Here is a 26,131-nt window from a genome sequence, read left to right on the forward strand (position 1 = left end):
AAAATCAGACCTTCTGTTGCAAGATGGCCCTAAGGATTTGACATTGATCACCATCATAGAATTGGAACTTACAAATATTTTTCTCTTGGTAAGTAACAAAAATTAAAAACTACTTTGATTTTTTTTACACATTTTAAGTATATCTTTGGAAATAAAATTATGTTGACCTCAGAACTATTATTTATTTTTAAAAGTATTTTTGTTGTTATTTGGAACTAGTATAGATATTCTTCTTCCTATGTTTTGGTATTAAATGTTTTGATTTAAAATGTTTTATCAGAAACATTGAAAACGAGACCAGGAGACATTTGTTTTCAGTCAAATGGTGACACTAGTGTCAGAGAAGTCATCACCTTCCAAACCACTGTAACGGTGTAAGGAGTGGTAATCGTCTTAGACGTCAGGGAATAGTGAACAGTAGATAGAATTCCCAAGATAAAATGGAAAATAAAAGTGCGTCTTACACTTCAGCCCACCGTTCTACTTGAGATGTGTTCATGTCAGGGAGGGAGATTCCAAGAAAAGGCAAGTTCAGAGGCTGAAATGCCTGGGCATGACTAGCGCATCATTGCCATGAAAAAGCTACTTATCTGAAGAATAGTTGACAAAATGTACGTTGGTGTCTCCTCATGTGTGTGGCTATCAGGCTGCTCACTTGCCTCCTGAACTCCACAGGCGCCAGAGAAAGAACAGCTAAGAGGATGACAAGGAAACTCTGTACATACACGTAGGGTAAGGAGACATTTGCTCTCTCACGGTTGGAGAGAGAAGGTCTTATTGAACTTTTAGGACATCCATGAAGCTCCTAAAACAGATAGACTGTATGCAAGAGAAATGTAACACAATAGAAGTTGGGACCAAAATAGAGTTAACTGAAGAACTCAAAACTCATTAATAATCTGATTAGGGGATTAAAGGAAAATATGAAAGTTGTATGGAAAGAAATAGAAGCTAAAAACAGAGGTAATGAAAAGGCTCAGGGAACATAATATAAGAAGGGATTGAAAGACTGTTAAGAGCTGGGAGATGAGAAGAAGAATCATGAACTCATAGCAAGTGTCTGTTTACACGAGCCCTGAACAAGACTGGCTTCATCAACAGTCTGCCTCAGTTGAGGGAGGTCTCAGGAGCTCCCATTGTCCCAGAAGAGCTTTAGACAGTTAAGAGGTGCAGAGAGAGGGAGAATTATATTCCTCAGTGGTATACCTACTGGTAAACTACTCCTACTCAAGAAAATAACCTTTGCAGAAAGAGCTTTGTGAAACAGATCCTCCAAAAATATCATCGCACTTGCTTTGTGTTAGCCATCTACTGCTACACACGGGGCCTGGCCTTAAGAATAGTTTTCATACACACTGAGAGTCCATCGCAGAAAACTAAATTGTCCTTTCTCAGCAGTTATCAATTGGAGATAACTTCTGGGTTAAGGATGGAGGCTTGTGCCCAAATGTCCTCTCTCACCACTGGGACCTCATCAGGCCCAGACATTTCTAAGCCCTGTGCTGTTACCAGAGTCTGAGTTCATATAAGCATTGTTTTTGATGTATTTAGAAAGACTTCTTTCCTTGTTGTTCTCAATTCCCTCTGGATCTTACAATCTTTCTAACTTTGACAGGGTTTCCTGAGCTGTGAGTGGAGGAAATTGACAGAGATATTCCATTTAGGACCAAATATTCCAAGATCTCACATTTCTAACACACCGTGTAGCTGTGGGTCTCTATGACTATTCCTGCAGGAGGAAGCTTCTCTGATAATTGTTCAGCAAGACATTGATCTATGAGTGCAGCAGGATGTTGTTAGGAGTCATTTAATTGCTACATTCATGTAGCGGAACACTAGCATTTGGTTCGCCCCCTAGGGCTCTGGTTATCTAGTCTCACGTTCTTGTCCACCCAAGTAGTGTTGAGAATAGACTCCATCTCATGGAATGGGCCTTACATCAAGTTAAATATTGCTTGGTTAGTCCCACAAGCTTTGTGCCACTGTCACACTGATGCATCTTGCAGGCAGGACACCATTATAGATTGAAGGGGTTGTAACCGAGTTGGTGTCTACCTTTCTCCCTGGGTAGCAAGCAGAGGGCCTTCCAGCACCGTGAACATTAATTAGTCAGCAGGAGTGAAGGCTCTATGTAGGGCCAGCTCTACGACTCCATGAGTGAGTCATAGAGGCATTGCCTTCAGCAATAGGGCCTTGCCATCAGTTTGTGGAGAGAACTGACAGTAGCCTGGTTTGATTGTGGGTTCCCTTTGGCCAACAACTGGATTAGATGTAACCCCTCCTCAACTGAAGGGTGATGGGAGATCTTCAGTTGGGGCTCCATTTCTCCAATGATTATTTGGTGATTCTGTTTAGATCATCTTCATCTATGTATATATTTTAGGAAGCTTCTACTGTACTATACTGTACTGTACTGTACTATACTATACTATACTATACTATACTATACTATACTATACTAGTTTTTATCCTAGAGTTCTTTTGCTTATCTATGGTTTCTAATTTCATGTGTTTAGGGGACTTCTGTGTTCATTTGTGTGTTTCTATGTCTGTGTTTCTTGGGCTTTTTTTCCTTTTTCTGTTCATTCGTCTGTTTTGTCCTGTTTAGATTTGTTTGTTCCTATTTCATCTTGTTTTATTATTTTTCTCTTATTCTTTCAGATGCCTTTAAAAAGATTTATTTATTTTGTGTATATGTGTCCCCTCCTTTCATGCACGACAGGTAACACTCTGCAGATGGTTAAGAGCCAGCACGTGGTTGCTGGGGATTGAACTCAGGACACTGTAGCTAACCATTGTCGGTAACTCCAGTTCCCGGAACTCCAGCACTGTCTCTGCCCTCCATGGGCAGCCCACATGCGAGTGATGCACACATACATACAAGTAAAGCACCCGCATAGACAGCAAAACTTTGAAGAAAGATAATTTGTTTCCAGCAAATCTGGACTATAAGGTATGTTGAGGACTGTTTTACATTGGAAAACAATGAGGCTGAAAACGAATTTGAGTATATATGAGTGAGTTATTTTAAATATGTAATCATAGAGTGTCACTTACATAGACAATTTGGTATCCAGATACATTTTAAAGGGCTTAAAACAGGTAGAGTGTGTTTCTTGAGTATATATAATTAAATAATATATCAGAAAAAAAACCTCAGTTCTAAATAAGCCACAAGTCAAAGAAAAACTCTGAAAGGAAGTTCATAGTTCAATTAAATGGAATTCGACCTCTCCTGTGTGTGGGATGAAGCCACAGTGCTTTTCTCTGCTGTTTTTCTTTTTGTTCTGATAGAATGTCTGACAAACAACTTAAATCAAGAAAGAGAGTTTGTTCACCTCCTGACAGACAAGAGATGGGGAGGTGCAGAAGAAAGAGAGAAGAACAGAGAGGAAGAGAGGGGAGGGAAAAAGGAGAGGAAAGCAGTCTGGGGCAAGAAAGATCCAAGGACCCACTGTAGTGACTTACTTCCTTCAGCTGCAAAGTGGCTATAAGTTTCAAGTGGTCCCTGAAAGAACACCTCAGCTGGACTCAACCCCTCAAATCACAAGCCTTTTGGAAGACCAGTTCACATCCAAACTGAACAGTACATTTCCTAGAACACCAAAGTCTCATGTGCGTCTCACAAGGTAATATTTGGTATACCAAGGGTTCCCAAAGCCTTATCAGTTCAAACATTGTTGACAATTTAGGTTCAATTAAGATCTGAGACTCAAGGCAAATTTTTACTCTTAGGCTCTATAAAATAAAACAAGCGGTGAATGTCATGTTTGGTTGTTGCCTCTCAGAAGTCTGCTCTTTTCTGAAAGGAAAAAAAGGGGAGAGGATCTGAGGGAGAGGGGGGGTTGGGGGAAGCTGGGGAGAGGGGAGGGACGGGAGGGAGGGGAAACTTGTGACTGGTATATACTGTATGAGATAAAATCTATTTCAATTAAAAAAAAAAACCCAAAATACACATTGTAGTATGGACTAAACATTCTTATTTCAAAAGAGAGGAAGGGGGGCATAGAAAGGAGAGATAGAAGCAACACAAGAGAGAAAAAGAACAAACAAAAAATCACATTTCAAGCATTAAATCCTGGCCATCCATGTGCAGTACCATGGGCATGTGATATGACGTGACCTCATCCTCTGGCTTTGGGTCCAGCTCCTATTGTCCTTTTAGGTCAGCTCCAGTCCTTGTTTATAACTTTCCTCAACAGAAATTCACGTGCCTGACATCTTCCCATTTGCCTCAGTCTCATTTGTAGTGTAGATTTCAGCCCCATAACTTCACACATTGCCTGGGATCATAGGCTTCCTTTGAAATTTGGACGGAAACTCCCGTGGCCCTGCAACTTTTGCATTCGGCAGGTCTACAAACCTAGCAGCACGTGGATAATGTTGGGTTCAGTGATAACATCTGACTCCCCTAGGACCACAGCTGCAGTGCCTCCTGAATGCCTGGGCAGCTAAGCCCAACAAAACTCTCCAAGCATCCCAGGCTTCCTTGGTGCTCTGTTCTCAAAGCCAATTCTTTCAAACAATTTAAAACCTTTACAGTCCAGATCCTGCAGTTGATGAGATCCACCTAATTCTTAAGATGCCCTGTGGGCATCTTTTCTATTATCAGTTAAATGTAATTGGTTTCTTTTCACAGGGCTAATCACTTTAATGACTCTCTGCTTTTGGTATGCAACTTTAAACAAACTCCCTTTCTGGGGATATTGCTATTTTTAAAGACTTTTTTTTTTTTTTTTTTTTTTTGGTTTTTGGTTTTTGCTCACATTTCTGAACTATAAGGCTGGTGAAAAGCTGTCAGAAATAGCCACGTCATAGCCAGAAGCCTGGGCAACCTTAACAGTTCATCTGCTGGGTTATTTAGTTCCCCACCTTTTAAGCTCTGCCCCTGATAATGTGTTAGCACACAGATAAAATGTACAGAAACTCCTGGCTAGATTGGAACACGTATGACATCTATGCTAGTTGCCATACCTCATTTCTTCCCAAATCCCTTTGAGCCCTTCACTGTTTGCATCCCTGTGAGCATGCTGGTCTCTTGATCTCCTTCAGGATTGCCCATTAAGCACTGCTCACAGTGTTCGAGGCTTTCCCCGGCATGTTTCTCCACACTCTTCTCATTTCCTCCCATAAACCAATCGCTTAGGAGCTGCGGGTTTAGTCGTACTTTTTCCCATGGCTGTGGAGAAGTACCTGGCATAAACCACCTTACAGATGAAAGATTTATCTGGGCTTCTAGTTTTAGAAGGTTCAACCTGCAATTTGCTTTCTTGCTTACCTCCAGACACTTAGGCAGAATGTCATAGGGGCATCATAGGAGAGCCATCTGTCTCATGAACCAGAAGTAGAGACTGTGAAGGTGGGGGGAAGGAAGGGACAAGATAACCCAAGGACCCACTTTGGTGACCTATTCATTCCAGCTATTTTTTCATTTCATAAAGTTTCCAGATTTTCCCAGAAATAATGATATGAAGTAATGACAAAGGCCTCAGTATAGGAAAGCCTTCTGGGGGGAGGGGTGAGAAGGAGTGGGGTTGGGAAGAGCTACAGCAGAGGACTTCAATAATACCTTAAAATGTGTTTCCAACTCATCATCAGATGCTTCACTTTATAAAGCTAGAACAAAACAGAGTTTTACTTAAAATTGGACAAAGGAAGAAAGAAAGAGTAGACATTGGCAAAAGAGAACATATTAGACAATATAATAATATCTTTAAAAAGACCAATAAGACTTTGAGAAGACCAATAAGATTGGCTACGGATATTACAACTGTGAAAAGGATTGATAGGTAGTATCAAAAAGTATCACCAATAAAGCAGATAATGTAAATTCAAGGGAAGAGATCCTGGAATTATACAAGCTACCATTACTGACACAGTAACATTTGTAAATAGTTATTAAATGTGGATACTGGTGCAGGGAAAACTTCTGAGATGATGGAAGCAACCCATCGGAGAACACAGTGCATGAAAGGGCCCTGAGGCAGAATGAGCGAGATACATTTTGGGAGTAGGAAGGTTAGTGTATACAGAGTCAGGCCGCATCACTGTGACAGAAGACTTGACATAAGCAACCCAATTGGAGAAAAAATTGTCTTAGCTCACAGTCTGTTGCTATTTCTTGTCCCACAGTGAGGCAGGACAACATGGTGCTGGAGAATGTGGCTGAGGAAATACCGAATAGGGAGTAGACAGCTTAAAGTTTAGAAGATAGTCACAAGATGAATGTGCCAGTGTGGGAGCTGTCAGTATATCAGATCTCCTAAAGCAAATGACAAACTGAAGGAAGTAAAGACAGACAGGAAGTAGAGTCAATACAACTCCAAGCACATGTCCCCAGTAATGTGCTTCGTCCAGCCAAGATCAAGGGACTAAGAAGTTTAGTAGATTAAAGCATCAGAAGCCACTCCTTGCTAAATCCCCATCAGCTGGTCAACAAGCCCCATGCATGATGGCTCCTGTTTAGATGATGGCAAATGTTGAGGGAGTGTGACTTTGAATGAATCTTGCAGACCCCTTGTCATTTGAAAGCCCTGAAAACTCATCAAAAGGATTTGAGTTAGGAGAGTAATGGAGGGTAACCAGGTTTATGATTTTGAATAGATGATTTTAATGTTTGGTAGAAAATTAATTGAGTGGGTCAGAGTAGATGAGGGCAACTATTAGCCAACTATTGTCCTAGCAATAGCACAAGGGTGAAAGAGTTAACAGGAAAAGGGTTATCTGGAGGTGTATGGTCTTTAGAAGATGAGACATGGCAAGCCTTGTAATGGTATGGATATGTGACATGAGGACCAATAAAATGTGGATTGTGAGGATAGCTTTTTGGCTTCTAGCTCCTACCTCTGGATAGCAGATTTCCTTTCCCTAGAGCATTCTAGAGTACTAGTCTTGAAGAAGGAAGAGAAGTATTCAGTATTGGATATCTTGATCCTGCAGTCTATTTCACAGAGGCAGCGATACTGAGTAGACAGCCCATAGCTTAAAGGGCAGTCTCATGACAGGTATATCTCTTTGAGATTTGTCAGTATATAATTGGAAGTTGGGGTTTTAGCACTCTGGCTTAAGAATGCCTTAGGAGAAAAAGTAGAGCCCAAAAGAGCCTGGGGCTCACCTTGAAAAACAGTCATGAAGACAAGTCACAAGACTACAGAAAGAATCAGAAGAGAAATTAGTGGGTTACCATGTCTCAATTCAAGTGGAAAACAAGTGTTTAAGAAATAGAGAGCAATCAAATGATGCTCAGAATTCAAATAAGTGAGAGCTAAGAGACTTTTATATTAGTCAGGGTTCTTTAGAGTCATAGAACTTATGGAATATCTCTATATATTAAGTGATTTTATTGTAATGACTTAAATTTTCAGTACAACTAACCCTGTAGTTCATTCTGGATGTAGTCAAGTTGACAACCAGGAATAGTCATCACAACTTCCAACTTCCTTATCCTCAATGGTCATCTTTGAGAAAGCTGTTGTTGGTACAATGAAAGCAAGAAAGAATGGTCTGAGATTGAATGGCAGAAAAGGAAACACCCAGAGAGACCATGGACAGCTCCTTGCAGCACTCCAGAGGAAAGGATCCAGGGACACATGAGGCATGGGAGGGATTTAATTGGCAGACAGTAAAGACAGCAATCACAGAGAGAACTGGTGGATAATTTATTCGTAAAATGACAAGAACAAAGGTGGTTGAAAGTGTATTTGCATTACATAGAGGAGGAACTCCCATAACAAAATTGAGAGAGAAAGAGGGGTTGCTAGGGAGGTAGGCCTGTAGCTTTACGGGGGAGGGGGGTGAGGACGGGGGGAGGGGGTTAGGGAGTTTGAGGAGGGGAACCCTGGAAGGGGAATAACATTTGAAATGTAGATAAATAAATAAATAAATAGTCCATGGAAGAGGATAGAGGAAGGGAAACTTGGTGGAGATAACAGATGGGTGACAGGTGGAAACATATACACTGTGCAAAGCGAGAGAGGTACCAACAAGGAAACGAAACTGAAGTGACTAGGCAGTGTGTAGGGACCAAGGGGGATGCTGAGGACGCAGTCATGCTGGTATGTTTAGTTATGTGACTTTCTTTAGTGCCACCAGGCTTCTTAGTGTGCATACGGAAAGGACAGCAAGATCTATCAGGAGCCGGGCTTTTGTGACAAAAGGGAACAAGAAGAGCAACTCCAGTGAGGAAAGGGTTTGAGTGAGATTCTAGCAAGAATGTAAAAGCTACGAAAAGTAGCTTCTCCCAACTGTAGAGTAAATGGTGAGCGTAGACGGCATAGATGATGACGTCAGCATCCCTGGAGCTAAGCAGTCTCCATCTCCCGCACGTTCTTGTTTTTCCCACAATCCTCTCCTTCCATTTCCCCCTTTCTTTCTCCTCGTTTCCCTCCTTCCTTCACTTCTTTCATATTAACACACGAGTATTTAACACTTTAAATTACTTTTCTCTTTTGTATGCTAGAAATATTTTAGAAATCAAATTTTGCAACGTAATTAAAATAACTATGGAAATTATTTAAGTGTGTGTTTTGTTTAAAGAGAGCCTGATATAATAATTTATATTTTCCTGTGCAGGTTTTAGGCTCATGCACAATGAAAATGGATCTAGATTCACTAGCCAGATATATTTATGATATAGATGATAGGGAAAATTGACAATATTTCCAAAGGTAAGTGGCAAGTATTTAAAAAGGTAACTCTTGTGATATGATTTTGAAGGAAATTTATACAATTTTTATTTCAAGTATTTTATAGGAAAGAAGCAGAACTTTCATTATAGCATGGATAAACACTGCATTCTTACACAAAGGGGCACTGGGTGCTCCTGTGAATACCTTTCAAGGGACACCAGGGTTGTAAGAATCTTCTTTTGCCACAAGTTTGAGTTATTTTTAAAGACAAGTACTTTAAATCTAATGAACCATAACTAAAAACATCACTGACATATCAGTGTAATTTCACTGGTTTCTATGGGATCCAACACCTAAGAGAAATTATTGGACCTTAGAGTATGGCTTGGTGACAGAAGGCTTGCCTAGTGTGTGCAAGGATGTGGGTTCAATCCTCAGAGAAAGGGGGGAGAGAGGGAGGAGGCATAGAGGGAGAGAGAATAACCTCTCTAGAGGTTACTCAGAAATTGTATAATGTGCTTTCAAACATTTTCCTTGTATATACTAGTCAGAGGCAAGATGTTAGTATGCTATCTCTAAAGATACTGTTTTGTCCCTAGAAGCAAACCCAGTACTGATTCCACAATCGTGTGCACAGATGTGTTATTGCAATAGGGGAATGATGTCATTTCATCTAACTTTGCCTCATTCCTGAGGAGGACTTACAGAATAAGTAACACAGTCCGGGCTGGAAGGGTATGAACAAACAACTACCACCTGAGAAGGCAGCCACAAGCAATTCTGCCAACATTTTCTACTTGCCTCACTTACACTTCATAAGAACAGGCATTTCCTTGATTCATATCTGTAGTTAATGCTTATCTAGTGACAACTGGGCCATTTTATTGTCCATAAACAACTTTCTTAAGGATTTATATGATTATATGTACTTAGAAAGCAAATCTGTTTATCTTGGTTATTTTTCCCCTTTATTAAGCATTTCTATCTGAATTGTATTCCTATCAATATGTAGGATTGGGATTACCTAAGATCAGACAAAGTTTTCGCCTGCCTGTCATCTTTAGCTCCAGGAACCCTTATTGATGCCCTTCCTGAGAGTGCTAGGAACTTTATTAAAATTGATTTCCTATGTAAGGATTCCCATGCCCCACCTCACATTTTTCCACGATCAGTAGTATTTATAGTTGTTCCCTGCACATTTTCTACCATGTAGTTACCATAGCTCTCCTGGAGTTTTAAACATTAGCCTTGAGTAGGCTGTCAGAACTTAACAACCGAGAACTTGGTTAAAGGAAGGATTTGTATTTAGAAAGTTGAATTTTATTTTCTTTCACCAGGGAAGACTAAGGTGGGAGGGGCACGAGTTCAACCACAGGTCTGGACATAATCTCAAAAACAACAACAACAACAACAACAAAAGGTTTACTGACCCAAATAGTGAAGCTGTGACTGAGACTGCTGTGTCATGGGCGCCAGGGGTGCTCGTGCTCCATGGGTCCCGGAAGTGTGCTATTAGCACATTTTAACTTGTGCGTCACCCTGTGTTTTTGAACACTTATAAAAGCTTATGTCAGCAGAAATCAGCTTCTGCGACTACTAACACCTTGGAGCAGCACGGGGTCGCTGGACTTAAAGTGAAGATGCTGACCCCACTGGAGCGCTTCCAGCCTGCAGCACCCCTCACCACTTAATACTGGGTTCTGACATTTGTTTTCTCTGTCACTGTGATGCTGTGCATTGACTGATTGGAATCCCTAACTTTTCTTTTGTTTCTCTTCTAAACCTAGATTTAGAGATTGTCAAATACTATATTAAAGATAGCTTCAAGTTTAAATAAATATATACCAATACTCAATTTGCTGTGTTTTTTCTGTTGTTGACTTTACATCAGATTATCATATAATATACATATACGTACATATGTATATTATTTTTCATATACATATATATGCAACAATCTTCTCCAATGGAATGCTACTGGGTAAGTATACCAACCACACCCAAAGCAGGTCCCAAACCCAGGAGTAATTGACCAACACAAAATGAGCTCTGTGTTTTTTGGGGGGTGGGTGGGTTTTTGTTTGAGGGCTTGTTTCATTTTGGAACTTTTGTTTGTTGTATTTATTTTGAGAATGTGTGTGTGTGTGTGTGTGTGTGTGTGTGTGTGTGTGAGAGAGAGAGAGAGAGAGAGACAGAGACAGAGACAGAGAAAGAGAGACAGAGACAGAGACAGAGAGAGACAGAGAGAGACAGAGAGAGAGACAGAGAGACAGAGAGACAGAGAGAGTAGGAGGGAATATGAAGTTCGTTAGGGAAGTGAGGAGGATCTGGGAGAAGTTGAGGGAAGGGAAAACATTCAAATTTTATTGAAAGAAAGAAATTTGAAATAAAAGAGTAAAAATGAAATTTTATACAATAACAATTTATATTTGTGATTTCCGTATAATCCTAGCCTATCAACAGCAGATGAGAATTATGTACTTCATATAAATAATCTAGATCTGCCAGTAGTCAATGTGCTATTTTATAACATGACGGTGCCTGTCAGAGTAACAGGACTAACAGGAAAAAAAAATCAAGAGGAGTAGATTCTCCAAACTGATGCACTTTAAATCCAGAACATTTACTAAATAATAGTTATTAACGTAGAAGATAAGATGACGATGCTGGTCAGGCCTCAGAACACTGCTGTGGACAGAGGATGCACAGAAACAACTGAATAAGACACAGTGCGACCAGAAGTGAAGGCATAGGAGGAAGCCAAACTCCCACAAATGAATTAATTTGTGTGTCCACATGCTTGCAAGCATGTGGGGACCAGACAATAATTTGTAGTAGCTGTTTCTTTATAATACAAGGGCCCGAGGCATTGAACTTGGGTTGTGAGACTTGGTAGCTAGTCCTTTTACCCATCGTGTTGGCCTCAGTGCCTCCCAGGGTGCCAGGTGAATGTCTGGTGTTCAAGGAGTACAGAAGAGGGCACTGATGACCCTGAGGCTAGAGGTACCGGTGGTTTTAAGCTGTCCTTTGGGTGCTGGAAATCATACCCAGGTCCAGTGTTTTTAACCTCTGGGACTTCTCTCTCCCTGCTAGTGTCTTTCTGATAATGTCATTTAATAAAATGGCATTCACATTCTGGTTAGCAGTCTCCAACGTTTTAAAAAATATTTTGACTACTCTGGAAAATTACTGCATTGTGATGAACTGGAAGTGTCACTTTCCCCATCAAGAGTAAGGCCATCAGTCTCTTAGAACATTTCTCTTTCAAATTACTCTGCTTCCTTGTCCATCATCCTAGGTCATGGAGGGCAGTACAAAACTTACTGCAACACTTGTGAAATAAGTCAAAATAGTGTAACAGTTAAGGAAGCCCAAGGATGTTCTGGGTTAAGCAGAACGCTCACTGTTTATTTTTTCCACCCCACATCCAATGACAATGTCCAAAAGAACTATGTTATGACTATTGTATTTATTTGCATATCTGTTTATGCACATGGTCATATATATGTATATGCACATACATCTGTGTGTATAGACCAGAGTCAGCTTTGAGTGTTATCGTCAGTTGCTCTCTACCTTCGGTTTTGAAGCAGTGTCTCTTCCTTTCCAGTTGGAACTCTCTAATCTAGACTGTTCTACCTTTCCTGCACACAGTACAGTACTCAGGGTTTTACATGGCAAGATTAGAATTTAAAGATAAAAAACCTCCAAACTATTCACCTCAAGACAGAAGTGGATTCCAGGATCAGTTACCTTGGTGAATAAAATTCAGTAGACCCTAAAACTCCCGAAGTTAAGGCACAGAGAATGTGAAGTTCTCCGTTTTCACTAGCTGTGGCTTCATTGAGATGTTCTCTGGGTACTAGATTTTATCTGGGATTTCTCCAGGAGAGAGCTTCTGGGTCCCTGGAATGGGCGCCATTGCTTGGACTCTGAGAAGTTAGTTGATTTAGGTCTACGTTGACCTTTTTCTTGCCTTTATTTTCCCACCAAACAAAATAATTATAACATCAATACCATACCCACTACATTCAGAAAGGAGCCTAGCCCAAGAAACTGTGGGTGTATCATCCAAAATCAGGTATCCAGGACCCAACAATTGACAGAATTCAGACCCCCAAAACATAGCAAATGCAAAACAAAAGAGTACAAAGGTGAGAAAATACCCTTCCTGTCAGTCTTGCCAAGGTGACTGTCTGCCTGTGTAATTGCTCTGAGTCTGTGGCCTGAGGTACACTTGATATATGTACAGTGTCTCCAGGAGAAAATTGACCATTGTACACTGACTCTATCGCAAAAGGCTGGACATTGTATTGTGAAGTGCCCTCAGTTTAAGTTCAAAATCCAGTTTATACCAGTAGTGACATTGGATGGTTAATTAGCCTCTTAGCGATCACTTTCCTTGTTTGTAAAACAGGGATTACAGTAAGTTCTTTCATAGTTTGTTTTGGAGATTAAGTAAGTGCTATACAAAGTCCTCAAAACAGCCTTGTATAAGACTAGTTTTTATCATCATTGCTACCAACATCATTATTCTCGAAGAGGGGACTGACAATATTGTGTGCTTAACACATGTTAAGTTTGCCTGTGTGGTCGTACCAGTGGGGTAGAGGCTCTGTTCTCATTTGGGAAGAGTTCCTAGGACTAAAATTGTAATGCACATTGTCATCTCGGTCTCTAGACTCATACTGAACTCAGAGTGCTCCCCATCTGGTGGCGAAGCGCCCAGTTTGTTTCAGAAACACCCTTTTGTTTATTTATTTATTTTTTTTTTAAAACTGTGCTCTAGCAACTGCTGTAAGGCCTCTGCCTATGGAATTGTTAAAACTCAAGGAACCCACTTTCTCAGCATAGATTCCTCCTTACAGCCACCATCACATTTGGTCTGACAATAACTCTGATAGAGCTTTGAGCCCAAACTGCTATTCGTGTTTCTAGGCTCCTGTTCTTCAAGGCTTCAGTGAGGGCCGACCTCACTACCATCTCCTCCCGAGACATTCTCTTTCCTCAGCTGTCCAGAGCTCTGGTCTTAGTTCACATTTTAGTTTGGTATGTTTCAACTCAGTAGTTCATATACCTGTTCCTCTCAGAAAAGTTTGCTCTGTAACAGGCTTAGTGTCGCGTTCTCTGCTGCAGCCTCGTCCCTTCTTCTTGACTTCGTGTCCTGCTCCTTCTAACACACACCTCGAGTGGTTTCTCCTGCAGTCTCTCTCCTAGTGAGACATGGAGAGAACATATTTCAAGCTTGTCAAGCCTTGTTCAAGTCATTCTGACTCCTTTTCACTTCCTTGAAGTCAATAATCCTGCCAGGGTGGTTTCTGCCACTCTCACGTCTAATTTAGGTGTGGAGGTCTTGGTCTCTTATTAACTGCCTGGTTCCCTGTAGCATGATTCATCCAGCCTTGACCTTCCCTTCACCTTAGGACCAGAATTTGTGCAATGCTTTGTCTTGTGTAACTCATACCATTCTTCATCTCTAATTGTCTTATGTCCTGTCCTCGTAGGAGAGTACCAGTCACTCTTACTCATCTGTCTTCACATGAAAAGCCCCTCCTCACAGCACTTCCTCAAGAGAAAGACAGGCTGTTTTCTAAGGCTCTCCCTTGCCTTTCTTGCTAGCTATTACTGGCTAGTGCTTTTGACTTTGTAACATGTTTCCCCCCTCTTCTATTTCAGAGAAGTTCAGCTTGAATGGGTCTCTTTTCAGGATCTGTTTGTTTCTCCTTCTTAAATTTTAAAATTTTTAAAATGTAACTACATAGTTTTCCCCCTCTGGTCCTTCTCCTGTACTCTGTTTCAAACCCATACCTTCTATTTCTTTAATTATTGCCACACGTGTATGCACCTGCATGTGTTTTGTGTGTGTGTTTTTTGCACATTTCTGCTTGAATCAGATGCTTGCTTTGCTCTAAGGAGCTCTCTTCTACCAGCTGAACAGCACTCTTTCTGTTTGTTCTCATGCACGCACCATTCCCATCATAACAATGAAGGTCATCCTCAATCCATTTTATTTCCATAATGGCTCTTTTACCAAATCCAGTTTCTAGCTATGTTATGATTTCTTCTTGTATCTTCCTTTTTTAAGAGTAAATCTACCACCTATCGTTGAGTCATAATTTGGGTTTTGTGTGATTTAAAACCATGACAAGTCCATGATAAATAAATTCAAAACCAACTTGGACCACTGTAGCTTGTGGACCAGCTGCAGGAATGTAATACCAGTTTTTCCACATTTCATTTTTGGCCCACGATTCAACTTAATGTAACACCTTTAATCCCAGCACCTGAGAGGCAGGGACAGCCAGATCTCTGTGAGTTTGAGACTAGCCTGGTCTATATAGACATTTCCAGAACAGCCAGAGACACATAGTGAGATTCTGCTGCAAAACAAAGAAGATCAGCAACAGCAAGAATAATATAATAAATAATTTAGAACACAGTCAGCAGATCTAGGCTAACTAGTCAGTCCTGGAACTGGTGTTCACAACTTAAAGACAGGCCATCTCTACAGTGTGTGCCAAAGTTGCCTGGCATCATACTTTAAAGTGCTAGCAGAGACGGTTCTCCAGTCCCTGAAATGGTTATGTCATCTACAGACTTACTTCAAGCTGTAGATAAAGTTCAATGTATGATTAAATCGCAGGCGTCAGCAGCTTCACAGTAAAGCAACCATGAGCAGCTCGGAGGTTAGACTGTCCACTGCACACCTAGGAATACCAAAGCTAGATCCAGCCCTGGTGTTTTTTTGAAAGCCAAGACTGCTAGAAAAATAATCCCCTCTACACTTAGCTGCTGGGACCTATCAAACTTAAATTCTACATAGCTTTTGCTTACTATAAAATTTAAAATCACCCTCTCTACCTTTTAGGAGAAAATATAACTACAAACTTTATATTCAATGACACATGCCACAAGCTGCTAGCTTACCACAGATATTAAAATTGCAAGTAAGCAACAAGTAAATACGCCCACAAAAACCCACATAGCTCCTACATATTAAAATACCATCTGGTACTCTGCCAGTCCCCCTCCCCCACTCCCTTAAATCTGTCTTTCATCTTGTTATTTGCTACCCAGAAGCATGTGTATTATTTCTAGGGCCCCTGACCAACTTGGTCTCATATGTTTAGCACATTTTTTTTTGAATTTTGTGAGTATGTAGCGGCTGGTCAAAGCTGAGAGCAGCATAGGTAAGTACTCTTGAAAATTGTTGTCTTTGTATAGGGTAGTCCTGTGTAGAACTGTGTGCTCTTAACCTTAAAAACTTTATACATTGGATTCAGTTGCAAATGTTTAAATGTATTAACTATAATTCAGTAATTAAAGCTATGGTATTGGCATGAGAAGAGTTGCAGAGAAAACTGGAATTGAATTTGGAGTGTAGAGATAGTCTATTGCATCTGTAGTCTGAGGTCACTTTACTTGTGACAGATGTAAGGCGCTCGTCTGGGAAGAGTATTGTGTTTAGTCATAGTGCCAAGTCCACAGGTCTCCATATATAAGGGCTGACACAACTCTTAATTCCTATCTACACAAATTACCTCAACATAAAAAGAGCCGAGACCATGCAACTCTTCGAAACCAACATAAGAGAAAATCTTCATAATCTTGAACTTAGCAATAGAGTCCTAGATATTAAATCCAAAGCATGGGCAATAACAGAAAAGCTCACAAATTTGGCTACATTGAATTGAGCATTTTCATGAATTAAAGGACATTATCCATAAAATGAAAAGACAATCTACATAATGGAATTGAATACTTTCAAATCACATCTAATAAGTGTTCAATATTGACACTATATGGAGAAGTCTTATGCTCAATAATAAAAAGACAATCGAATTAGAAAAATGGGTGAAGGACCCGAGCAGACATTTCCACAGAGGAGATAATGCGCTTGGCAATAACCACAGAGGTAAGTCCAGCTCCCTTACTCATTCCTCACTTGGTATAGATCAAAACCACAGCGACTTCATATTTTCCCTTCAGTGTGAAACAGTACTAAAGCAGGCACACACATACGCACGTACGCACGCACGCACGCACGCATGCACAGGAAAAAGACAAATGCTTATGGGTAAACGTTTTTATGACTAAGCATTTCCCTGTCTTGGATCCTTTAAGTAGTTTGTTAATTTATCTTTACTTTAAAATTTTTATGAAGTAGAAGTTGGGTCGCCTTCTGAAGAAAGATACCAGCATTGGCTGTAATTATCAGTCTGTATATATGTCTAGGGAAAACACTGGCATTTATTAAGGCAGCCAATCAAGAGCCAGTTTGAAAATGGGAAACGGGACTCAGGAATGTCTGTGACCCCCGAGTCCTCATTGTGACTTTGCTTTGGCTACAGCGTTCCTTAGAAATTTCTTCAGTGTCTTCCAGTGACTTCTAGACATCAGACAGGGGCAGCTCACACTGCTTAGATGAAAAATTAGAGTAATCACTGATGTGTTCACTACTGATTTACAGACAGTGTTGAGAATCTTGTCAGAAAGACTGTTGGCAGCCGCTGGGTTCTCGCTGGATCAGCACCAGAGTCTTTTAAATACAAGACAACTGTATGCTGTGACTTTCCACAAAGCAGTCAAATCTACGTGTAGACTCTGGTTTCTAGTAGAAGAGTCCCAGTGACATCTTTAAAACGTAGACTTTCTTCTGTCTTCATAAAGATGTGGTTGTCACTCCCAGCTTTTGTTGGGATTTTTTGTTGGTATTTCATGTCTCTGCTCCTCTCCCATGTCTCTGAATGGCTCTGCATTGAAGTTATCACACCTCTTACTTCTAAACCTTCAAACTCTAACACTAAAACTATTAATCTGACTCTAATGAGTCCTTGGTCCTTAAAGTTCATTAGGAGTACTTTGTAGTAAAGGTGACTTCCAATGGGGAAAAGAGCCTAATTACTATCTATTGGAAGACAATCACTCTGCAGAGACCTTCCTTTAAAAGCCTAGGACTCAGAAAAGATTTTGTTCTCCAAAGAATTCTCAGGAAAACAGCCAATGAAGTATGTAAAACACTTGTCATAGAAGATTTCCATGTCTGTGAACCAAACATAGAAAAAGAATTTTCAAAAGGGAGTTCTCCATGGTAACCATTGAAACTATTAAGACTTCTCTAGTTTGTCGAACTTCAGATATGTTGTAACATATGTAAGTTACATACTAAATGAAATATTTAAATATTAACTAGTATGGAGACTTAACATTTCATTTCATAGGGACAGCACTGCTTTGTTGATGTGAAATGACTCCTACATCTCTCTGAATTCTTCTGTCATTATTATCACTTTTTATACTTAAAAAGATTAATTATAGTTTGGGGATTTGTGCTAACATTGCTGACGTAACAGTAGAACTTTGAGACATCGTATAATTAGCTTATGTTTGCATAATAACTATAATTTAACTACTTTGTAACCTTAATTTTCTGTCTAGGTCCTGCTATGTTTTCTATTAGGCCCTTTGTTATTGGCTCAAAGTTTAACTTCAGTTCTTTCTTTTTTCTAAACAAAATTTGAGTTAAACTGTTAGGGAAAGAAATATAAATAACAAATTACATAAAGTCATCAAAGTGTCAATTATTAGAGCAACCAACTATGAGGACACATTGAAAAGTTATTACTCCCAGGTGTTGTTAATGTATTGCATTTCATATAGTATACTCTTTAAAATTTTACAAAATCCTTTAATATTTTATATATCTTAAAGTTTACAGAGAGCATGCCATATATATGTATATACAACTTTGTTCACTGGTCTCAATCGCTGTCAATAGAAGTAGACTTATATAATTAGTTCTCAACATTTCTATAAGTGACCTTTAGTTTTGTTCGTAGCAATTCGATTATTTTACATGAACACTAAAAACTCAGATCTTTTAGACGCCCAAGAAATTGAGTTCGCAAAAAGACTTGCGTTTTCAATGACACACCCAGTTATTTTTGTTGCAGGATGAGGCAAGCTTCAGACAACAGAATCGCCGCTTATTTCTATTTGTATAAATCAAGTCATTTAAATGAATGAATTGTGTATGCTGACCTGGGCTACCAATGTGCTACTAGGGGTGTATGAAAGAAAGATGTGCACGGTGGTGGAAGCAGAAAGAGGCATAAAGCGCATTGGAAAACTACCAAATGTCCCCTGCAAATGGGCCCTATTCAGAGTCAGTAAGCGTGTGATGAGTGAAGTGCTTTTGAATATCGCCTTTAGATTCCATGCTGTTACAAGGCCAGCCCTGAACATGGCAACTCTTATTTCCACACACAGTACCTCTTCACTCTCAATTTAACCCCAAAATCTGATGAACCCATTACTCCATACTTGATTTCATGGAACAAGGAGTAGATATAGTTACAAATGATCAGTCACAAGCCGTGAACCAATGCAGCAAGGCATTAACAATTCACACCATTTCGGTCCACTTGCTCAAGCAGAAGATGTGCCAGCATATTTAATGCACAGCTACTTCGTCCAGCTTAAGAAAAGGCATGACTCAGGCGGCGTTTTTCAAGCCAGGGAAGACTTTCTAAGATGTTGTACTTCCAAGCCCCAATGCTGTAACTCTCGTCCACGTAACAACAATTAAGATAACCAAGTGTCCCATAAAAGGGCCTAACGCCTAAATCAAATGTAACTCAGGTAAAGCCAAAACGACCCAAGAAACGTTCTCCTCCTGCACGGCCTGTTTTGTTTGATCCTATCTTACGAATCAACGTCTCTTACGTAAGCGTTCTCTACCGCGGACCTACGGGCAACATGCCGTCAGTTTAATGGGATCACTGGAAACTAAAACAGCCGGGAAAGATGGCTTTAAGTACAGCAACTGCTTGCTTGTCACTTTGCTCAGTGGGAAAACATCCCAAATTTGGGTAGGCATCGGTACTTAAGAGAACGACTACTAAATCCTTTCTCATAAGTACCACAGGTACAATGAGATGTGACATATAGCACAGAAACAGAAGTACACAGCAGCTGTTGTTTGAATGGAAATACACTAATATAAATCAAACACAGGAGACAGCACCCTCACCACCATTCACTCTTCCCAGAGCATCAAGACTTTGGTGCATGGTGATTGATCTCAGACCAGGAGTTTTTCAACTATTAATGAAATCCGAGGAAAGAACATTAACACACTCTCTCTCTCTCTGTCTCTCTCTGTCTCTCTCTGTCTCTCTCTCTCTCTCTCTCTCTCTCTCTCTGTCTCTCTCTCTCTCTCTCTCTCTCTCTCTCTCTCTCTCACACACACACACACACACACACACACACACACACACACACACACACACACACCTTGAATATCCCTTGACAGGAGAACAGATTCTCTGCAAGTGTACCTCCTACTCTAGGAGATAGTCCAAGCTCGGTATTTCTCAAGAACTAAGTTCGTTTTGTTCAGTCTTTTCTTGAACCTCATATTTTTAAAATTCCATCTGAACGGGTGGGAACTTTTCAAATGTTTTATATCTTTTAAACATCTTGCTCCCAGCGAGCAGTTTTGAGACTTTTGTTTTGAGTTTGTATCACAAAGCACGAAGAAGTTTCTTTGCAGGTGACTGTCCTTTGGATAGTACTTTGTTCCTGTAGTTACATGTACTCTGACAAATGTGAAAGCTAAAAAAGTTTGTAAACTATAATTCTGTGTATTTAATTAGATTTGATTTTAATTTTAAATTGGAAGGAGGTCATTAAAGCCTTTGGTTATTTCCTAAGCTTTCTGAAAATAAAGCTTTGAAAGACCCATTCATAGTATGATTTTAAAGAGCTTCTATTAATGTAAAAAGTGTTAGGAGAGGGATGTATGTCTCTAGTCTTAAGTCTTGACAGACCATTTCAGTCTGTGTTTCACTGACAAGTTCCATGATCTCTGTGGTTGCTTCCAGAACACATTTTTGTCATGTACTGCTCTCTTTGGTATATTCAAGACCATTCAACCTTTCTAGCAGTGACAAAGATGGTTTTAATGTAGTAAGATCCTCCTGAAGGCTGAGATGTTTGCTTTTATATTAGCATTTGAACTCAGTGTGTTTGGAGGGTGGCCATAGAAGGGAGCAGCCTTTCCTCATTAAATAGCTACTGTGCTTAGTCCAGTATTGCTGCCCTGTCATGTAAACTTTAGTGTGTGCTTTTCCCTGCAGAAGCATGCTTTATGATGGGTGGGGGTAACCATCATGAGAGTTCTTGAAGGACTTTAAAACATACCAACCCCCTACCTTCTGGCTAGTTAGTGCTTTGTTGCCCAATGCCATGCTTTTAAAAATAACATTGATTTTTCTCCATTATCCTCAAAGTAATATTACAATAATTTATAAAGTAATTTAAATTAATTTACTATTATTTTACTTTGCCTTAATTGCAAAATAAGTGAAAATAATTGTGTATGACCTTAACTGTGCATTGAAAAATCTGCTCATGGTTATGCTGATCTGTTAAGTTTTTAGCAGGTTGTAGGAAGTTACAGATTCTGAATAATTCACTGGGCCTATGCTCATAATCTAAAGTTCATCTCTAAGTGATCTTCCACAGTACATCGAAGCAATGCTTCTACCAAACTAGAAGACATCATGACCTAATATAGTATTCAACACGATCTGTCTTTCCACAACTTATGTCATATTTTAACCCATATATCTATGTAGTTATTACCTGTAGCATAAAGATCAAAACAAAACCTTGTGACCTGAAACTCCAAAGGAGTTGAGATTTAGTGGAGGGAGGAAATGGGGAGGGAGAAGATAGGGACTAATACAAACCGAAGCATTAAAGAAAACACTATAAAAAAATCAAGGGAGAGACAATTATTGCTAAATAACGTGAGAGATGACCCTTGATGAGTAAGAGTATATTCATTGGCAGAAAAGTTGGGGAACAAAAGCCACCCACAGACCCCAGGAAGGACAAATAAGAGTTAAAGGAATTTGACCTGGTCACTGTTGATAGACCAGGCTAGTTCTTTCCAATGATGTCACTCCCTTTGATCAGCACTCTATTGCGTTACTCCCACTGTCCTCAGGATTACCTCTTAATGTTATTAGATTAATTTCCAATCTACTTGAAAAGGTAACCCAAGATAAGGAGGCAAACATCTTAGCATCTTACAGCTTGCTGCTACCTCAGATATAGAGAGTTCTTCACAGTTTCTGGACAATATTTCTTTTTCCTAGTTACATGTACTCTGAAGTACAAACACCAAAATGTTGATTAATTTTTCAATTTACCTGAAATACAGACTCTGCAATTTAAGAAAATGTATCCAAAGTGACTGTCTTTGTAAGTTCTTTTCAAGTAGTAGAAATGGTCCCAACTAATGTCTAGTGATAGGTTAAGGAATCCTGCATTTCTAATGCTCTGTAATATACAGGAATGAGGGCTTATTTGATGAAAACCATGAAAGGAAAAGTTCTCATCTCCATCAAGTAAATACGTTGGTAGACCTGAGGTACAGGACTTCTGTATATGAAGGAATGCAGATACTCACCTTTGTGTACTGGCATTAACCATCCATAGATAGCTTTCTTGAGTGGGGCAATATTTGTGGGCATCACTCTAAAGAAGGCACTCGGTTTTGAAGGACACAGGGAATGAGATCCCAGAGTTCCTTACAGCGGTGTGCAGGTTATACTCTTTTGTAGAGCTAGAGGATATCACTTGACCTTTCTAAACAGTTGGTCTAATTTCTTGCACATATTTATCGAGCAGGATTCAGTTTGTCTACAGGGAAAGAGAAAAGCCTAGTTCCACATAGACAAAGAAAGCCATTGGTTAAGAACTCTTAGGAAACCAAACATAATGGCTTACACCTATAGTCCCAGCCCTCGGGAGGCAAAGCAGGAGAGTCTCCACAAGTTTGAGGCCAACCTGGTCTACCGTGTGAGTGGCAGGCAAACCAGAGCTCCATAGTGAGACCTTGTCTTACATCAGCAGCAACAGCAGCAGCATCAAGGGCAGAACCAAGCATTGCAGCAACAGCAGCAGGAGCAACAAACTGAAACCAAGCAATCAACTAAACAAATGAGCTCTTTTATGAGCATTAAAATACAGTAAAAAGTCAGCCATCCTGGTTAAAATCTCTGGTCTGTGTGGAAAACTCAAGTGACTTCCAACAAATCAAATTTTCTTTTACATTTCAAAAACCACATCTCAGGCTGCCTCATCCCTCTCCCCAAGGAGCGCAGGGTCCTCACTTGTGTTGAATACATTTTATTTTCAACACAGCAGCCTGGCTGCTTTACACTTCCTTCCCGAGTATTTAGACTATCATTTTCTTCTGTTTTCTGTACCTTCCTGCTTAGTGGAAACACTGTTTGTTCTTGGATTGCGCTTTGTCTCCCTTTTCAAGATCATCAAAGTTACTAGTTTGAAGCGTCCCCAAAGAAAGAGCCTTCTAATCCCTAGTTCAGAGGCTAACCTTTATTAGTGCTCTCCTGGTAATAATGAGGACCTGCTTCCAGCAGGGAGAGGCTGGAATACTGAACAGATTATTCAACAAGTTCAGAGCAGATTCTGAAGTCCCTTACACAACCTGCTTGTGAATGCCGCTTTCTTTGCTTTACTCTTTCTGGTTTCCATAGTTTTCCTAATTATGTAAATCGTGTGGCGCATGGGAGCAGTTTTCCACTCAATACCAGTTCTGGCACTTCAGTATACATCGAAGTTTCCCCAAACGGTACATTTTTTTTTAAAATGTTGTGAAGATTACAAAGTCTGAAAAGTCACTTTTCAGAAAAATCTAGTAAGTGTGCTTCTGAAATACGTTGGGCTGAGCCTGGAAGTTATTTTGTGTTTGGTAGAGAGGACTAAGACTGATGAATCTCACGAAATTTTATCAGGTTTAAAGTTGAGTTTAACTCTGGGGTGTAAATCTTCTAAGTTTACCACCTGCTTCCTAACGTATTTAACCTGAAAATTTAACAACTAAACTAACTACTTTAAGTAGTGCCTTTCTATATTCAAGAAGTTTACTGGATTGAGTGAGTATGCAATTTAAGCTGTATAAATCAAAACCAAATACATAGTAATCTCTGGATGTTGTGTCAGCAAACTCAAAATGCTGATGATTCTAAACTGGGTGAGTCGTGCAAAACTGTCATCAAGACTGACTTGTCCTGCCCATTTTATTGTTGACATATTATTTATTATTACTTCTTTTGTAGTGTATACAATGTCATATATTATATATTGCATATATAATATGGCAAAATATACAAATATAAAATAATATATAAATATGTAAATATAAATATCTGTTATATATATTAAAGAGAAAGATTTTACCTATTTACTTAAAACCTATAGAGAAAAGTAGTTGCTCTGAACGTAAAAAAATGGGCCTGTTAGAATTTCAAGAGTTAGTTCCTCAAACTGGATGATGGCATTTCATGCATACATCTGCACAGATGTCTACTCACTACATCGTACTGTGTTTTGGATTTTACTGGTAGCAGTAGGAAGCCTTAACATCTTTATTGCCAATGTTCTTCTGAGTAGCCAACACACTAGAATTCTAAGTTTTGCTTTGGTAGGCAGCTGGAGAACCAGTGTCCTAAACTGCAAGTTTTCTTAGCCAAAAGTAAGATTTAGCTGAACACCAGTAGCAAAGGCCATTTGCATAACTCAACCTCTCAGTAGCTCAGCTGAGCTTAATTGAAATTCCATTTCCACATTGCAGTGCTGGGCTCCTCTGCATAAAATATTCGACATATAACATAACCAAGGGCACAGACCCACTCTCTTCCCTTGTGATCTGCTTAGTTCATTTTTCTTGCAGAAATATGTGTAAGAATAATATAGCTAGGATCTCTACCTATTTTGCATGTTTAGCTTTGGGATGCACATACATTTAAGTAAAGATCACATTAAAGAAAAGTGAGAAGTATTCATTTTTTTTCTGGGCCCCAAGATTTTGTTGTTTATTTTTGGCTTTTCAGAGGAAATTAAATTTCAAAAAATATTAGCTAGCTGCCATGTCATTTGAGTATTTTACACTAGAAAGACTTTATCAGCTAGTCATGTGAGAAGTGTATAAACATGTCTGTCAAGTCCACACCAATGTTACATTACAGGCCCACAAGTAAATATCCTTACAAAACTCCTGCTGGGATAGCATTCCTAAATCCACCACTAGCTGATATAGTCTGGGTACTTGGAAACGTGAAGGTATGAGAAAATCCTTGCTTCCCACTCTCCCCTCATATTTAAACAGTCTTGTCACCTTGTGTCCTGAGTTGCTTTAACGAATACAGATGATGGACCTGGGATAGGAAGGCTTATAAAGGTGTGGACCATACTTTATGACTAATTTCCAGATGTGCTATTTTGGGCACACAGACTCCTCTACAGGAAGCAGTATACCGAAACAACATGGATCTTACAGTCTTATCAGGACAATGCAAGTAGGTTTCGGCAAGGCTGGTTCCAACTCATCTGTGATAAATGAGAAGATAAGGCAATCAGTGCACACCATGACACTCTGTGCAGCTAGTTAGGCACACTTCAGAACTATTCAGGTGTGCTCACACAGCTTACGAGACTGGCATGGGGGGTGTCGCAATATAAATACATCATTCCCGGTGGCCACTGGTAATGCAGGAATTGCCTCGCTAAGACTTAACCCAGGTCAGACATAAATAACAGATGTTAAGAGTTAGCTCCAGTCTCCAGGCTGCACTCCAGGCAGCCTGTCTCAGTTGGGTCAAAGGAATCCTCCCCCCCCCTTTCTCTCCAATAGTTCCTCTGCTTGAAAAATGCCTGCAAAATTCCATCACTCCTTCGCAGGGACCACTTTGGGTCTCTAAGGGAGAAGGTTTCAGACCCTTGGGGGCTAAGATATACGTCCAAGGAGTTCTTGGGGCCTTGTATCAACGATTAAAGTCTGCAAAAAATTTATTACAAGCAGGTAAGTCATCCTGGTTTTTTTTTTTTAAATTACCTTATTATATGCTTTTTATTTTCCAGATGTATTTTGTTCTATAGATGCAATGACTGGGATTGAGTCCTAAAAGAGCGTGACATGTTTTGTGAGCTCAGTGCCTCTAAGGGAGCTAAAATGCTTCTGGAATCTCAAAGCCAGCAGTCACGGGGCTAACTGTGCTGTGTATTGCTATGGAATGTCATATGCCTCATCTTTTCTCACGCTTCTTCTGCAGAGCAAAAGCAGATCCTTATGTGGTCATTCCAGAGTCAGTAACACTAAAGATGGAAACGAACGCATCTACACTCATCTGCAGGCTTAGATTCCTTATTTTTCCTCTGGTGTGAACTCACCTCACTATCATAGAAATGCATCTAAAAACAAATCAGATTCTAGAGAAATGAATTGGGAATTAACTTTTCCTCAAGAGTGACTTACTTCCCTCATACTTATTTAACTTGTATATTTCAGGATCCAGAGTATGGTTGGATTAATGTGTTTGACTAAATTAAACTAGATTTTGCCTTTTAATTTCTATGCATTCATTCTATACTTGTGTATTTATTTATACACACACACACACGTGTGTGTG

At 39.8% G+C, this 26,131-nt stretch overlaps 1 pseudogene across 1 annotated transcript in view; it reads left to right on the plus strand.

Annotated features, from left to right (window-relative positions):
- The window catches only part of Dcdc1-ps1 (doublecortin domain containing 1, pseudogene 1), a 410,625-nt pseudogene that overhangs the window by 56,213 nt on the left and 328,281 nt on the right, over positions 1 to 26,131 (plus strand). The window contains exons 3-7 of the transcript NR_175340.2: positions 1 to 88; positions 2,723 to 2,953; positions 3,295 to 3,757; positions 8,572 to 8,613; positions 25,357 to 25,524. The product of NR_175340.2 is annotated as a doublecortin domain containing 1, pseudogene 1 (transcript). The remainder of the gene's footprint in view (positions 89 to 2,722; positions 2,954 to 3,294; positions 3,758 to 8,571; positions 8,614 to 25,356; positions 25,525 to 26,131) is intronic.

Source organism: Rattus norvegicus, chromosome 3, assembly GCF_036323735.1.
Source record: "Rattus norvegicus strain BN/NHsdMcwi chromosome 3, GRCr8, whole genome shotgun sequence".
NCBI lineage: Eukaryota > Metazoa > Chordata > Mammalia > Rodentia > Muridae > Rattus > Rattus norvegicus.